Source organism: Puma concolor, chromosome C1 (assembly GCF_028749965.1).
Source record: "Puma concolor isolate L17-30 chromosome C1, mPumCon1.1.hap2, whole genome shotgun sequence".
Lineage (NCBI taxonomy): Eukaryota > Metazoa > Chordata > Mammalia > Carnivora > Felidae > Puma > Puma concolor.
In genome coordinates, this window is record NC_141674.1 from 173,039,983 (window position 1) to 173,057,919 (window position 17,937).

Sequence of the window (17,937 nt, forward strand, 5' to 3'; positions counted from 1 at the left end):
GTTTGACCTTGCTATTTATTATTAATTACAGGCTGAAACTATATGAACTTGCATGTTAAATTGCAGATTTTTGTCTGTAGAGATCAAATTATTTCTGTCTGGTAGAAAAGATAACCTATATTGTGTCACCCTGTAGGACATTCTTATTGGTTTTCACTTTAATTAATGAGTTGAAAAATATCATTGACACCTTTTCATTCCATTTTGTGTGAGTCTCATTTTTAACTGAGCCTGGTTAGAAATCAGAGGACACAAGAGCCCTGTTAATGTAATCCATACAGGTCAGCCTTGGGGGCAGAAAGTAAAGTGGCAAGAATGGGTCATAAATCTCAAGGAGCAAATGGAAGATATTCTACCCAATTACAATCTTTGATCTGATATAATATCTTTTTTTCTTTCCCAATATGACTAGTCAGGTCATGAACACATTTTAAATCACTGTGAGTATATGTGCAGTATTTTTTTTAACCAGTGAAGACACTTTTGTGCAAAGAAGTCATGGATAGAAACCACTAAAGCCATATGGGACAGATAAAAAAAATAGGACTTATTGGGGGAAAACCTTACAATTAAATAGATTCATATAGATATATAATATAAACAAAGATAATATGATATATGTTATTCGAGATATATAATAGAATACTTTAGACTCTTCATTATCTTTCTGTGCAGGCTGCAAATGGACAAATGCAAGCAACTTGGCCATATTCCAGGAAAGAGGAGACTTAACCCATAATATTCTATATGTACTTATAGGTTTAATGGAAAAAGGTGAGCCAGAAACATCTTTGTGACTATGCAACTATAAAGGTTCCCTGATATGAAGTAGTAGTTTCCAGAGTCCAGTAGATAGTATCAGCCTATTCTAATGAGGCAACTCTGACCTATGAGCTATGCTCTTATTTAGCTACTGAAAAGAAGGATGGTGATGGTAGTGAATGCACTTCCGGAGTCATCTACAATTTTCTTTTGTTAAACAGAAGTGCCTCCATTATCTCTGATTGACTACAAGTCTGGAAATGGGGTATCAATAAGTTCCTACTCAACTGAGTCACTTAGATAGACAAATGTCAAACTGTGAGGAATTTGAGTTATGAACCCCTTTCTGGGATAGTTGAAAAAGTCTTCTTATAAGATATCTGTCCATAATATGATACCCTTGGCTTCACCCACATCCTTGATTTGGATCAAGGATACAGATGACTGGCTTAATGGACATAAATCAGAGTATCTGTCCTTTGTCTGGCATGATGAGTTCCACAAGAACCCTAGGATCACCATTTTATAATCATAAGCAATATCCATGGCAGAAAAGGGCAGATCTAGTGCCATCTGACATAGTCAGTGTCTAAGTTCATGTTTCTCCATGTGTTCCCTTTCTGAACAATATGTTCATCCATCTGCTGAGGTCATATGAACCATCCATTAATAAACTTCACTCAGAGTAGGCATTATATGAACTATTTACTCATTCATGAGATGAAAGCAAGCACGAAAAATAGATAAGAAAACTGAAACTCTTTGGAGAAAAGGGAGGAGAAAAAAGGTTTCTCTTAAAAATTTCCAACTCCATCTAGAAGTTCTCCAAGGCAGAGGTCTGTTATGGCCAGGTACCCTTTTTTTTTTCTTCTTGAATTAAAAAAAATAGGTTAATAGTGGTTTCAATATACATAAAAATAGAATTCCCATTGGTAAATCTTTTATTGTGATTTTATTACTATTGAGGCATTGAACATAGATATAGTAGGCTATAACAGAGATGATATCTGCATGGACTTGATTGGAAAAGATGTTTTCTTTTAGACATGTTTGCTTCAAATGAACATGTATGTCAGCAATATAACAATTAAGTTAGCCATTTTGTAATATTTTCCATAAGGTGGTGATCCACATGGATGTATACTTATAATATATACATGGGTAGGTCAAAGGTCTACAGCTAGGATATACATACTATTAGAACATAGTCCTGATTCATGAGTCTGTGTAAAGGTATATTTCAAATCTTTCCCATGCTTCAGGGAGCACCCCCATCAAGTATCCAAATGCTGTGTTTTATCAGTAATTTACTACCATTATGATGAGTGAATGTAAAATCCCACTAGATTTGTCCATCTTGGAGGAAAACTGATTTATCAGTAAGGTATAGATGTCAAGTTTTGTGGGTGACATCCCCATCAGGACACTAGTTTGGGTAAAGAAGCTGATGAGACTATCTCTTTGCCTAATAGGTTAACACTTGAGAGTGGCTAAAGTATTCCATTAGGGACCTGGGTTGATATATTAATTGGAGGTACCATCTTCATTTTTCAGGGAGTTTATTGGGTTGTCCCATCTCAAAAGACTTTTTTTTTAATATTTAAAATGGTAATATACATAGAAATAAAATTTACTATTTTATGTATTTTTAAATATACAGTTCAGAGGGCGCCTGTGTGTCTCAGTTGCTGACTGAGCATCTGACTTTAGCCTTAGGTCATGATCCTAGGGTTTGTGAGTTCAAGGCCTGTGATGGGCTCTGTGCTGACAGCTCAGAGCCTGGAGCCTGTTTCGGATTCTGTATCTCCCTCTCTCTCTTCCCCTCCCCTGCTCACGCTTTGTCTCTCTCTCTCAAAAATAAACATTAAAAAATAAATGTACAGTTCAGTGGTATTAAATGCATTCATAATGTGCTACCATCAAGACCATTCTTCAGAACTTTTTGTTTTCTGAAATTGCAACTCTACATCCATTAATAACTCTCCATTTCCCCCACCCTTCTACTTTTTGTCTTTACAATTTTCATTACTTTACCTTATAAAATTGGAATCATACAGTATTTTTTTCTTTTTGTGACTGGCTTAACACTCAGCATAATTTCCTCATGGTTCATCTATGTTGTAGCATATATTAGAATTTCCCTCTTTTTAAGGACGAATATTATTCCACCGTATGTATATCCAACATTTTACTTGTCCATTTATCCATTGATAAACACCTGAGTCCCTTAAACCTTTAGGCTGCTACCAATAATACAGCTCTGAACATGGATGTATAAGTATCTCTTTGAGAATCTGCTTTCATTTCCTTTGTGCATGTAGCAGAAGTAGAATTACTGAATCATATGGTAGTTCTATTTTCAGTGTTTAGAGGAACCACCATACTGTTTTCTACAGCTGCTGTACCATTTTACATTACAAACAGCAGTGTACAAGTGTTCCAGTTTCTCCATGTCCCCTCTAACACTAGTCATTTTCCACTTTTTTGGTAGTAGCCATCCTAATGGGTGTGAGACAGTATCTCACTGTACTTTTGATTTGTATTTTTTTAGTGATTAGTGACATTGAACATCTTTTCATGTGCTTATTGGCCATTTATATATCTTCTTTGGAGAAATATCTATTCAAGTTCTTTGCCTTCTTTAAAAAATCAAATTGTGTTTTTACTGTTGAATTTTAGGAGTTCTCTACATATTTTGGATATGAATCCCATGTTAGATATATGTCTTGCAAATATTTTCTTCCATTCTGTGGGTTTACTTCTTACTCTGTTGATAGTGTCTTTTGATGTACATTTTAAAAAAAATTTTGTTATGTCAATTTGACAACTGTTTGTTGTTGTTGCCTATACCTTTGTCATCATATTCAAGAAATCATCCCCACATCCAAAGTTGTGAAGCCTTTGCCTTATGTTTTCTTAAGAATTGTATAGCTTTAAGTCTTATATTTAAGTTGGATCCATTTCAGGTTAATTTTTTATATGGTGTTAACCAACAATACCATTTTATTATTTTTTGTATGCATATACACTGTTCCCAGCACCATTTGTTGAAAGGCTGTCCCTTCCCCCATTGAATAATCTTGGTACCCTTACCAAAAATCATATGATGGGTCATCTGGGTAGCTCAGTTGCTTAAGTGTCCAGCTCTTGATTTTGGCTCAGGCCACGATCTCATGATAGTGACATCGAGCCCTGCATGGGGCTCTTCTCTGGTCATGGAGCCTGCTTGAGATTCTCTCTCCCTTGCTCTCTGCCCCTCCCCCACTCTTGTGCGCGCGCGCGCTCTCGCTCTCTCTCAAAATAAAAAAAGACTATATATTTGAGGGTTTATTTCTGAGCTCTTTATTTTATTGTATTCCATTGATCTATATGCCATTATGCCAAAAAACAGTTTTTAATTACTGCAGCTTAGTAAGTTTTAAAATCAGTATGCCTTCCAGCTGTGATCTTCTTTTCAAGATTGTTTTGTCTGTTTGGGGTCCCTTAAAATCCCATATGAATTTTATGAAGGGGTTTTATTTTTCTTCAAAAAGTCATTAGGATTTTGATAGAGATGTCATTGAACCTGTAGATGACTTTTAGTTTACCATCAATGTCCATCAGAAGTTTCAAGTCCAAAAGTCTGGAGACCAATCTTGGGACATGAAGGAGAAAAAGTAAAGATTTACTACATTGGACTACTTTTAACTCTTTTTTGCTACAGGGGCTCTCCTGTCAACTTTGGCCATCTCTAATATCAATTGATTGTAATAGCTATTGCAAAATTCTCAGTAGTTGTTCTGTTTAAAATAACCAAAAAAGCCCAATAAGATGTTGAGACTCTTTCTGTGAGGGTGGGTGTGTGTGTGTGTGTGTGTGTGTGTGTGTGTGTGCGCACGCGCGTGTGTGTTTGTGTGCATGCACCTCTAGGACCAACAATCTATTTCTGAAATTCTTTAGCTTATAGCTGAATTTGTCATAAAATCATTACTTGAATGTCAGGGAATATGTTTTCGTGTCTTTTTCTCTTATTCAATGCTGTTCATCTATTCTTATGTGTGCGTGGTGGCATGCAGTCAACAAAAGCCATTGTCAAAAAGTTATTCTTGTAACAAAATGCCTGCCTACCTACCACTCCTTCACACTATGCTAGATAAGTATTGGTCCAAACAATTGATAATATGTTGGTAGTATGACTTGCCAGGTGAAAGCAAATCAATTTTGTGTTTCTTCTCAGAATTATTGTAAAATCTAAAACATTAGTAATGTCTGAGTCTATAATCCAAATGCAACTATTGACAGCACATTTAGTCATTACTACAAAATCATGTACTCAGGGAAAAGGCAGTTACTACATTTTTATCTAAGCCTTTATTATCCACTGTTTGATTCTAAATAGTAGTGCCTTCTGCTGGGCACACAGGCTGTTCTAATTCTGTGTGGTAAAACCCAACACTTTATTCTCCTAGTGGAAAAATTATGTTATTTACACAATTGTGATGTTTTGTTTGTATATAGACCTTTCTTGATCATGTTTTATGTTGATCTGCTCTGAATCAGACAGTAGACACTGTGATTGCATTCATTAAAAAAAAGTGAAAATAACTGAGACTTAGTGATTTTCCCCATTTACCCATCTCCATGGTTTTCTGAAGTCCAGCCAGAGTCTTTTCATCAGCTTTTTCATAATTGTGGCTACCATTTTGAGCAGCTCCTACAGGTCCCAGATTCACCAACTGATTTTCTCCCTTTCATTTTATCAGTCCACCAATTTTGGTGTTTTGTTTTGTTTTGTTTTGTTTTGTTTTGTTTTGTTTTGTGAGCTCCCAAGAACATGACCTCCTTTGTTTTGTCTATGAGCAGGTCTCACCTTTTCAGGTTTTCACATTTGTAGTTAATCTACTCTTCTAATTGTCTGTTTTAGAGAGTGGGAAGCTGGCAACTTTCCTGTTTTTCAATGACTTAATTATTTTTGTTTCTCATGGCTGATAGATTAATAATCGGTTACTGAAAGGGAAATTTTTGAGGATCTATTAAAATTTTCCCTTTTGGTCTTACAGTTGCTCCTCACATGCATGGACTTGGGAAAGACACTTCAAGAATTCCTACAGGACTGTGAGCTAGTAGACACCATATCCATATTGCCGCTTATGTGTGTGTGTGTGTGTGTGTGAATACTGGGTTGCTGTCTTACTCATGCTCTGCTCCTACCGTTAACAGTGTAGTTTCTTACTCCCATGGCAGACTAGATAAACGTTATCACTATAGTAAAACAAAACAAAACAAGATAGCATCTTTAGCTTTATTGAAACTAATTTTCATGTAATGGGTTAGGACAAGTTAATAGCACCATGTTGTGAAATATAAATGACAGACTATGAAGAGAAAACCTGTAAGAAAAAAGTAGTAAAGCACACTCAACCCCTTTGAAGTCTTGTAAGCCCAGAACCTAGGCTGGGTGTGAGTATGAGTGGCCAGTGGCCAGTGTTCCAGCAAATGTGTTTCCTGTAATCATCCAGCTTGTTCTAACATTGGCCATAGATACCTTCTTTACTAGCTAAGATTATAATGCTTTTGTTAAATCAAAGCTATGAAATTCACCAATTTTACTATAATTAGCTTTAGTGATTTAGCTGTGCTTCTAACTTGTTTCAGATAATTAGCCAATATTAAGTCAAAATAGCATTGCTAATGTCTTTCAAGATTATGTTTCCACATAAGTTGTAATACATATAATATATATGTAATACATATATATTATATATAATGTATGTAATACATATATAATATATATAATAAATGTATAATATTTAACTATATAATAAGCTATATAATATTATATAGTTTCTTATATATATAATATATATAGTATATAGTTTAATAGTATATAGTATATAGTAAATATATATATAGTTTTTTATATATATATATATATATATATATATATATATATATATATATGGTGCCAACATTACCTATTAAGATATCAGAAGCTCTGGAAGCAAAAAATAACAAAATGGGCAAAAATTCTAGAAAGGAAAAAGTGCTTAACTATTACTAGATTCTAGAAGCTCAACAAAGTCTGAGCAGGATTGATAACAAGAAAACCACACCTAGTCACTGATAATGACACTATTGAAAAACCAAAGACAAAAAAAATCATAAAACTGCTTCAAAAGGGTGAAAGTAGGATGGGTGGCTGAATTTTCAATGGATTCAATGGAAGACAGGAGTGAGTTCCATGGTATTTTAAAAATATGAAACATCAGTTTTAAAACCCCATTACATAATATTCCAACCCAGTAGGAGTCAGCATCAACAATGAAGATGAATAAAGAAGACAGCAAAAAAGCAGAAGCTGAATTAATTGTCAATAAGCAGGCACTATAAGAAATGCCAGATGGGATTTTTTTCAGACTCAATGAAAACAATCCCAGATAGAAGCATGGATCTACAAGAAAGAAAGGGTATTAGAATGGGTAGGATGTGAGAGAATACAAATATCAATTGTCAGAAATTTTTTAGTGTTGTAATTCATCTGTTTGCTTTTTATATATACACTTCTTTTCAGTATTTTTGAATTCTTTAAAATTTCTATATACATCTTTATAATTACTCTGTTCCATTTTATCTAAAACATAGCAACTTTGCATTTACTGCTCCCATTCTTTATGCTACGGATATCATATGTCATCATTTTTGCTTTAAATGGTTAAGGGAATTTTAAAGAAATTAAGAGAAAAAATAGTATTTTATAAAAACTTACCTAGATATTTTCTGTTTCTGAAGCTCGTCATTCCTCTGAACATCTGAGCTTGATGAATCTGTTACCATTTCACTTTAGTGTGAAGGACTTCCATTAACATATCTTGTAATACAGGTTTGCTGACAACAAATTATCTTAGATCATTTATTAAATTTTTTTTTGAAAGATACTTTCATTGGATAAAGGATTCTTTTTTTTTTTAAGAGACAGTGTGAGTAGGTGAGAGGGACAAAGGGAGAGAGGGTATTTTTATTTATTTTTATTTTTTTTAATGTTTATTTATTTTTGAGAGAGAGGTGGTGCATGAGAAAGGGAGGGGCAGAAAGACAGGGTGACACAGAATCTGAAGCAGGTTCCAGTCTCCAAGCTGTCAGCACAGAGCCCGACACAGGGCTTGAACTCACAGACCTCAAGATCATGACCTGAGCCGAAGTTGGACACTTAAATGACTGAGCCACCCAGGCGTCCCAAGAGAGAAAGCATCTTAAGCAGACTCTACACTCAGCATGGAGCCAATATGAGACTTGATCCCACACCCCTGGGATCATGACCTAAGCCAAAATCAAGAGCGGGACACTCAACCTACTGCGCCACCCAGGTGCCCCAGCGATTCTTTATTATCATTTTTTTTCTTTCATCATTTTGAAAATGTTATTCTACTGTCTTCCAGCCTTTATAGTTTCTGATGGGAAAATGACATTTGTCTCAGGTATTTTTTTTTTTTTTTAATTTTTTTTCAACATTTACTTATTTTTGGGACAGAGAGAGACAGAGCATGAACGGGGGAGGGGCAGAGAGAGAGGGAGACACAGAATCGGAAACAGGCTCCAGGCTCTGAGCCATCAGCCCAGAGCCTGATGCGGGGCTCGAACTCACGGACCGCGAGATCGTGACCTGGCTGAAGTCAGACGCTTAACCGACTGCGCCACCCAGGCGCCCCTGTCTCAGGTATTTTTTAAGAGTTTTCCTTTATTTTGGTTTGTAGCCAAACTAGGATGGAACTGCAGTTTTCTTCACATTTATCCTGTTTGGGCCTCTATGACCAATAGAATTTTTAATTTTGTATATTTCACTTTATTTGGGAAATTATCTGCCATTATCTTTTCAATTATTTTTTTCTCCCCATTCTCTTCTTTCCTTCTAGAATTTTAATTAATCATATCTCAGGCCTTTAGTTACTGAATCCTGTACTTTTTTTTAATCTCTTCTCTCTCACCTTCAAATTGAATGGTATAAATCCACCTTCCAGTTGACTGACTCTTTTCTCTGTCGTTTATATTCTATAAAACCCATTGAATAATTGTTTTATTTCAGAAATTCTATTTTTTACTCTCTTTTACTATGCTAAACTTTCTCAAATGATATGTATTTATTATAAGAATGTCTTTATCTGATTGAGAATAATTATAACAATAATTTACATTCCCACCTAACAATCCAGCATTTAGATCCTCTGTATGTTGATTGCTATTGATTATCATGTTCTACTATGGTAGTTGGATGTTGGATGTTGAGTTGTTTGAATTTCAAGTGTCCTGAATATTGTAAATATCATATTTTGGAATTGCAACTCTAAATTTTGTTACATTGTTTTGAAGAGTTTTCATGTGTGTTTGGTGGGCATTTAACCTTGTTAGATTCAAATTTCAAATTCTATTTTGTCTATGGTAGGTGATGGCGTAAATCCCATTTAAGTTCTTTGAACCAAAAGTTCAGGCTGTTTTGAGTCTGCCTCACACATGCATGGTTGAGGAGTCAGCCAGAGACTTGAAAAGGCTTTATGCACAGAATTTGAGGCACCGCTTCTCTGGCTCTCTTCTTTTTGATGTTTGTCTCACTTTTTATCAATGACTGCTGATACCCAGGGCTCTGGTTTTTCTGTCCAGAAAGAGGGTGGAGTTTACATAAGAGTTTTAGCTGTTCTAGGACTAGTTATAACTATGGCTTGTTTTCATTGTAAATTTATAGAATATTCTTCTTCCCTTTTGAAAGCTATACATTCTAATTTCCATTATCTGGGACTAACAACTAACACCTAGGTTCTCTCTATAAATATATTTTGCATGAATTTATTTTTCCTAATTATTTTGTCATTATTTAATAGCATTTAAAAATGATTTGATTGAACAAAACAAGTATGTGACAAGAACAAAGCCAACATTTCATCGTTATTTTATCCCCTCATCTCCCTTTTGGCCTCTTTTTCCCAGCCTCTCCAGTTATCACCTCCCCCATGCCAACTCTCACCCCATCCCAACTCATACCAGGTATACTTCAGCCTTGTATTTCTGTAGAGTTTTTGTTTGTTTGTTTGCTTGCTTAGAATGTGTCTTTCTTTCATCCTTCCTTCCTACCTTCCTTCCTTCCTTCCTTCCTTCCTTCCTTCCTTCCTTCCTTCCTTCCATGGGAACGGTGTGGATATTGCTTTTTTAAGACTACCATAAATTTTTAGGAGCTAATTTATATATATTTCTTATGTGTCATTCAATTATCCTGTGTTTTTTTTCCTGTTTTTTTTTTTTTTTTTTTTTTTTTTTTTTTTTTTTAATAGGGGTATTTGCTTGTTTAGACTATTATTCAGAAAATGTCTTTGGTAAACATTTTGAGTTCATGTATGCCTTGGCATTCATTTATTATAAACTCTTGTATGATAATTTAGGTATAAAATTCTAGATCTAAAGCTGTTTTACTTAAGAATTTTGCCACATTATGGGGTGCTTAGGTGGCTCAGTCAGTTAGGTGACTGGTTTCAGCTCAGGTCATGATCTCACAGTTTGTGAGTTTGAGCCCCACATCGGGCTCTGTGTTGACAGCTCAGAGCCTGAAGTCTGTTTCAGATTCTGTGTCCCCTTCTTTCTCTGCTCCTCCCCTGCTCATGCTCTGTCTCTCTCTTTCTCAAAAATAAACTTAAAAAAATGAATTGTCTCACATTAGGGTTCCTGGATGGCTTAGTCAGTTAAGCATCTAACTCTTGATTTTGGTTCAGGTCATGGGCTCACAGTTCATGGGTTCAAGCCTCACATTGGTCTCTGCGCTGACAATGTAGAGCCTGCTTAGGATTCTCTCTCTCCCTCTCTCTTCTCTCCCCTGCTTTCCCTCTCTCTGTCTCCCAAAATAAATAAATAGACATATATATAAAAATGAAGTTTGTCATATTATTTATTTTCTTCCTTTATTCCAGTGTCACTGATTTAAGATCAGGTTCTTATATTTTTATAGATAGCACACAGTCTCTCTCACAAATTTTTTTAAATTTTCTTCTTGTTTTTTTATCTTCTATATAAACAGGCACTATAAATTCTATAGACATACAAATCTATTTTGCTACTCAGTTTGTTATTCTATTATTCTTTTAATCTGAAGTCATTCATTATTCTATTAAATACTTCCTCCTACCACTTACTTTTAATTTTCTTCTATTAGTTATAATTTTATTTTTACTTATTTTTTGTATTTCCCATTTTTTTCTTGTATTTTCTACGATGTTATTAATTTTTAGAGGCTGTTTCCTCACTGCGTTAAGCAGTTGATTGGTCCTATCTTCTGACCCTCCTCTCTGTCCCAATATAGAAATGACTATTTTTAGCATGTATGTTCCCTCTGTGTCATTACTGCTGAACTTGTGATACCTTGTTATGCTAATTATAAATAAGTTTTACTTTCTCTAAATCTACATGGACTATATTTTTCTTCTTACGCATCACTAAAGTGAATTAGAGCTCTAGCTTACCATTCATTATTTAATAGTTCTTTCAGATCATTTTGTATGTACTTAGACGTGTATGAATAGAACTCCTTGTTAATTAAAGGTCATTATTTATTATATGTGCAAAATATTGTATAGCACATTTATGGGTCAAAAGTATATGGCCTCTGGATTGTTCATAGAGGCTGAGAGACCTACACAGTAATGTATCTGAGGAGGGACTCCAAATTAACTGTATACTGTGATTTTTTTCCTCAGAAGAGATTTGGGAAAGGCATATACTTATTTGAGTTTGTATTCCACGCAAGTTTTTTTTTTTAAGTTTATTTTTAATTCTACTTTCATAATTTATTCTACTTGCTGTTGTGGGTAATATGTTGAATCTGTTATGCTTTACAGTCCTGTGGCACAAAATGAGCATGTCTTTTACTCTTGATGTAGACAAGTGTCTCAAAATGCAGGATAGCATTCATTTTAAAATTTTGTTATAACCTTTGTGCATGGACATTTACCATCCTGATCGAACAATTAAATATTATAGTATGAATAATATATTTGGATAGATTTAACCTAATAGTTTTAGATATTTGTAAATTATTTTAAAAGAATTACAGATTTTAGTTTTATTTTTTTAAGACAAAACTAGTTTTTTTCAAAATAACTTCAAAGTTTTTCAGCAGTCTTCATTTTCTTACAATTATATGTGACTTGTTTTTGACCTAGACATGAAATCAACCACTGTCTCTGGTGCCCTATATCTTTTTTAAGTCAAGGACAATAAAAGACTATTATATGAGCTTTAGGTTTACATAACAGAATACACTATTAAAGTTTTTCAATGCATATGCACCGTTATCCAGTGTATTTAAAGGCAGGTTACTTTTAACTATTTTACATACTTGTCTAAGATACTTTACATAAATTATATTTCATAATTGATACCATAGGAATAATATTGAAAAAAGTAGAGACTCTACTATATTTCACACATAAGCATTTTATTTCCAATGTCCTTCTATTATCGATTATATTTGAAACTCTATTACATTTTACATGTAAGCATTTATTTCCAATATCCTTCCAGTGTGGACTATTTAATAATGGAGTATAAGTATTATTCTCATCTACATTTTGCATAGAAATATATCTCTTCATTGGAACCATTTCATAACATCCTAAGAGTAGTTACATTTTGCAATTTATCTTATGTCCAAAAATCAGTCCACAACATGTACCTCAGTTCACAAAACCCACTTCTCTTCACATGATCAGCCTTCCTTACCCAGATTTTATGATGCATGAATTTTAGGTTACTAAAGAGCCTATCATAGGATATTGGCAAATAGTGGGTACTGTGGGCCCAAAACTATGTAAATATTTGGAAAGTTGGGATGAGGTCAAAACCAGTAAGTGATCATAAACCATGAGTAGTTAAGATTGTTCAGTGGCTAACAATGGCATACATTAATTATTGATGTGTATATATTTTTTAATATTTTAACGTTTTATTTATTTTTGAGACAGGGAGAGACAGAGCATGAACAGGGGAGCGTCAGAGAGAGGGAGACACAGAATCTGAAACAGGCTCCAGGCTCTGAGCTGTCAGCACAGAGCCCGACGCGGGGCTCGAACTCATGGACCGCTAGATCATGACCTGAGCCGAAGTGGACTGCTTAACCGACTGAGCCACCCAGGCGCCCCTATTGATGTATATTGTTGATGAGTTTCATAGGTGACATATACTGAGAATATTTCCAATGTTGAAAAGATAATACTAACACAGGAGTAATATGTGGCCTACATGAGAAACTCTAATAAATAATACCAAAAGGAGAAGAATTAAAACATTAGGCAAAGGTTCTAAGTGTATAGTTTATAAAAGAAGGAGAACTAAATACAAGAAAATGAATAGGTACTCATACTAATACTTAGTATCAAAAGTACTAGATAAAACATCAATGCACTTGACTGATTAAATTATAAGATAGACTAAGTGGAAGTCCTGGTAGAGAAAAGGTAATATCTAAAAGACTGGGAGTACTATGAAAGGTGGCTTAATTTTGAAGACAACCTTATCTAACTGGGATCATAGATAGGAAAAAATAGTGGATATACACATGAAGTATTTTGCTGTACTTAGAAGTAATGGAATGGAGATGCACATAGTGATTGATATAGGTGGATATTTAAGTACCATGTTTTATGATAACATTAAAATTCACAAAAACCTAGGAATCTAGTAAAATATGTATTAGGGGTCTGAATAGGGAACAAAAATCATTGAGATGAGTTAAATATTGGTATCAATTGAATAAATTCAAGTATATACCATATTTATGAGTTGGAAACTATAATAAAATGTTAATTGACCTATATGTTAATTGCAATCTCGTTCAAAGTCCAGAAGTTTTAATTTATTGTTCTTTTTTGTGAAAATTTATAAACTGATTCAAAAATTATATGGAAATAAAAAGGGCCAACAAGAGATAAGATAATGTGTAATTATAAGCATAATTTTGAAGACATACTCTATTAGATGTTAAGATTTAATAGTGGCACCGGGGTGGCTCAGTCAGTTGAGAATCTAACTTTTGATTTCAGCTCAGGTTATGATCCCAGGGTCATAGGATGAAACTTCCACACTGGGCTCTGCACTGAGCATGGAGCCTGCTTAAGATTGTCTCTCTCTCTCCCTCTGTCCCTCTCCCCTGCTGGTACTCCATCTCTCTCTCTTTCTCTCTAATAAATAATAATAATAATAATAATAATAATAATAAAAGATTTAATACAAAGATACAATAATTAAAACTGTGTTATTATTGCAAAGATTCATACATTGACAATAAAATAATTTGAAAATGGACTTCCATGTATATGTTATTTTCATGTATGACAAATTTGGCATTGCAGTATTGTGCAGAGATTTTTTCAATACGCTTTGCTAGATGATTTGAATATTCAGAGAATATATTAATAAATTTAACTTCTTCCTCATAACCTCATTCTATATGTAAATCATAATTCCTAAATGTGAAAGGCACATATGGTTGCACATGCACACATACAAACAGGTGTACACACACATTTTTTTTTTTTTTTTTATCCTGGTAGGAAAGGTAGTCATCTACCATCTGAACTTCGGTAAGAAAAAAATCTTCCTAAATAGGACAGAAAATTTGCTAACCATAAAGGAGCAAATTCACATATCAAACTACACTAACATTAAGAACACCTGCTACTTGAAAGACATAGTTAAGTCTTAGAAAAATTCAAGTCATAGAAATTGGAGAAAGATATAATAACTGTAATTCAAACAAGAGAGTTGCCTTTTGTGGATGGTAATAATGGGCCATGAATGGAAAGACTGATTAACTAAACCTTCTGCAGTTGAAGATGAATGAGGGCAGGGGTGCTAGTGACATCCCTATCAAGTTTAAAGGGACCTAGGAATAAAAAAATATTAACTTATACAAATATAAATTATCATAATCTTCACTAACAAACCTTTTTTGTATGGAAAGGGTTAAGATTACAGAGACACTAACTTGTTCCTGCTTCTGAAACATTTACACCAAAGTAAATGGAACAGAAGAATATCTGAGTTTTATTTAATGAGCTGACAAGATAATTGAGTGATTTAATGATTTACTCTTAGAGATGTACGGCTTTCTATTTCAGCTCCCATGACTTCAGTTTGTATATTAACAAAATAGTATATATAGAAGAGCTTTACCTGAATAAATATAAACTAATAAACATCAAAATAAAATTCCCGGAGCTTTCTCACTTATTTATTCTGTCAGTTTTTCAGCTAACATTTATTGAACTTTTACTCTAAAAACGGGGTGTCTCTTTAAACATTTTACATTTTCTAATTTAAATAAAATTAAATCTGAAAATATATGTTTAAGATATACTATGTAATCAGAAGTTTGGTTTGAGTGCTGAATTATAAAAAGTTGAAAGACAGTCTTTATAGTGAAGGAATTTATCATATTTTTGAGAAGACTATAGGTTAGTGAAAAAATTAGATGATGTGTATGGAAAAATTTGACAAATATAAATTTCTTTTTAATTGTCAGTTTGTAGATTTTTTTTCTTTTTTTTTCTTTCTTTTTGGTGAGGAGAGAGGTGATGACATATAAGGGAATTGGGTGGTGTCACTCTTCATTTTCATCTGGGGACAGTATGTAGTGTGACATTCTCTTTAATGGTTCTTTTATAAATATTCAGACTTTTCTGTAAAAAACTGTGAAAACATTACATCCAGAAAGCGCATTGTATAATCCAGAAAGTGTATTATCCAGATACCTCACATTGTGAAGTGAACATTTGGCACTTACTGGCACATGCTGGACAAGTGCTTGTCAGAACAATTTGGGTTAGAAGGAGAAATACAAAGAGAAGTATAGGAAAGAAAGAAGCACCAAATCTGTTTACTTGAGAAGAGTTTCGTGCTTTGACTGTCTACAGACATAAAATAAATGTGTGTGGAGGGTTGAAATTAAATGCTGTGTCATTTCAAAAATAAAATTTCAGGGATTTGTTTTTTTCTTCACACAGAAGTAAATGAGTACAACTGGATTTTATTTGAAAGGACTATAATTTAATCACACACACACATTCACATACATACACACACATATATACATGTAAATAATATACCTGAATATTAAATGATTAGTACAGTGAAAAAAAATTAGTACAGTGTTGGACTCTATCCCTTTAAATAGTGGTACAAGCACAAAAAAAATATGTTCCTACTTAATCAACAGTAAAATTAGTTTCTACCCAGAAGGTATTAAGCAAAGATGCAGCAAGCTGTTTGTCTGAGATTAAAACTCTGGTGAGCCAAATCCAGTAAATGTGGATGTAAAGAGCACAACCTGCCTTCCTTGCTCGCCTTTAAAATCGGTCTGCTTGTTTGCTGTGGCTTTAAGACCATTCAGTTGCTTAGAGTCCACATATTCTGACTAATGGCAGTTCCACATTGTGTGTTTTCTTTGATTCTGTGCTGAATTATTGGTGAGGGTGGGGTTTCTAAAATATACACTATACACAGTAATTCAGAATTCAATTCCAAAATTATTCTACATGCCTTAAAAAACAGTTCTGAACAAGAACCAAGTCCTAATTCACTACCTGATATAGTAAAGCGGTCTATACGCTGGGGACTAGAGTGCCAGCGGGCATAACTTGATTTATGAATTTTTTGTTTGTTTGTTTCTAAGTGTATGCATGCTGGAGAATTGACTGGAACTTCTGCTTTTGGGTGTGCCAATTTTTTACAATCTCAGTGTACTTTCTCCTTTTCTTCAAGGGCTCTTATAATAAAAGACACATGGCAAATGACAGTTACTTTAAAAATTACTTTCAAGAATGATATGAAAGGAAGTATATTAAGGCCAGTTGCCCTACTTTTAAAAATTCTTACTTTTTAAAATCTTTTTTACAGGTTCTTCTATTATTCCTATACTGTTTCTTACCATTCTTCTCTTTCTCTGTGACTATTTCTTAAGATTTTATTCTTACCAAATTTTTGCTTTATACTAAATCCTAGGAAATATTCAATTACTGTTCTAGTGGGGCTGACAGACCCCAAACTTACATCTGCTGTTTTTCTTCGGTACTTTTTTTCCTTTTTTTCCCCACCAGTCTAGGGGAAATTTCTACTTACATGTCTTGCTTTCAGCCCCAGATGATCATATTCCAAAATGAAATCAACATTTCCTGTTCATTTTGGTTTTATTCTTCACTTACTCCCACTAAATTCATTGGTACCCACTTCTTTATTCTTCATTATTAAAAACTAGAAATCTTGGCATTATTTCTTCCTTTCTTTCCTTTCATCCTTCTTGCACAGTCTTTTAAGGGAAAGTGAAATAATGGTCTACTTTCAGCTTCTCTTTGGGTGCTACTTACTGTCCATCTTTTCTCTTCACCAACCCCTCTTCTCATTTTCATAACTCCATACTATTGTTATTCTGCAAACTCCTTGATAGAATATTTTTAGGCCAGTTTCTCTAAGACCACTTTTTTCTTAACAGTATTATGTTATCACTTGCTTTCTGAAGATGTATGACCCTGTTGTCTGGCACTTAAGAGTCTCCATAAATTTATTTCTTGGTATTTATTTACTTTTGTTCTATACTGTATTGGAACTTCCTTATTTGGAGAGATAACTGAACAACGTACCTCTTTTTCTCAATATGTACATTCTCCCCATTCATAGTCTATTAATCTTTTTTAACAATTATTTTAAAGGTTTTAGATGTTTTCTTGCTTTGGTAGAAACTATTCATTCTCTAAATCCCAGCTTAATCTTTAACTTCTTTATGCAATACATCTTACTCTCTGTTCTTTTAAAAAAATTCTTTTAATGTTTTTATTTATTTTTGAGACAGAGAGAGACAGAGCATGAGCAGGGAAGGGGTACAGAGAGAGGGAGACACAGAATCCAAAGCAGACTCCAGGCTCTGAGCTGTCAGCACAGAGCCCGACACGGGGCTCAAACTCACGGGCTGTGAGATCATGACCTGAGCCAAAGTCAGATGTTTAACTGACTGAGCCACCCAGGTGCCCCTCTGTTCTTTTACCTTTTGCAAACTTTATTGCAGTTATAATCAGTGCCAGATTGTATTACTTTCTGGTTCCCCATTTCACAATATTTCATCAGACTGATGTCTTCATCAAAATACAAACCACATAATTTATTCTTTTGTTT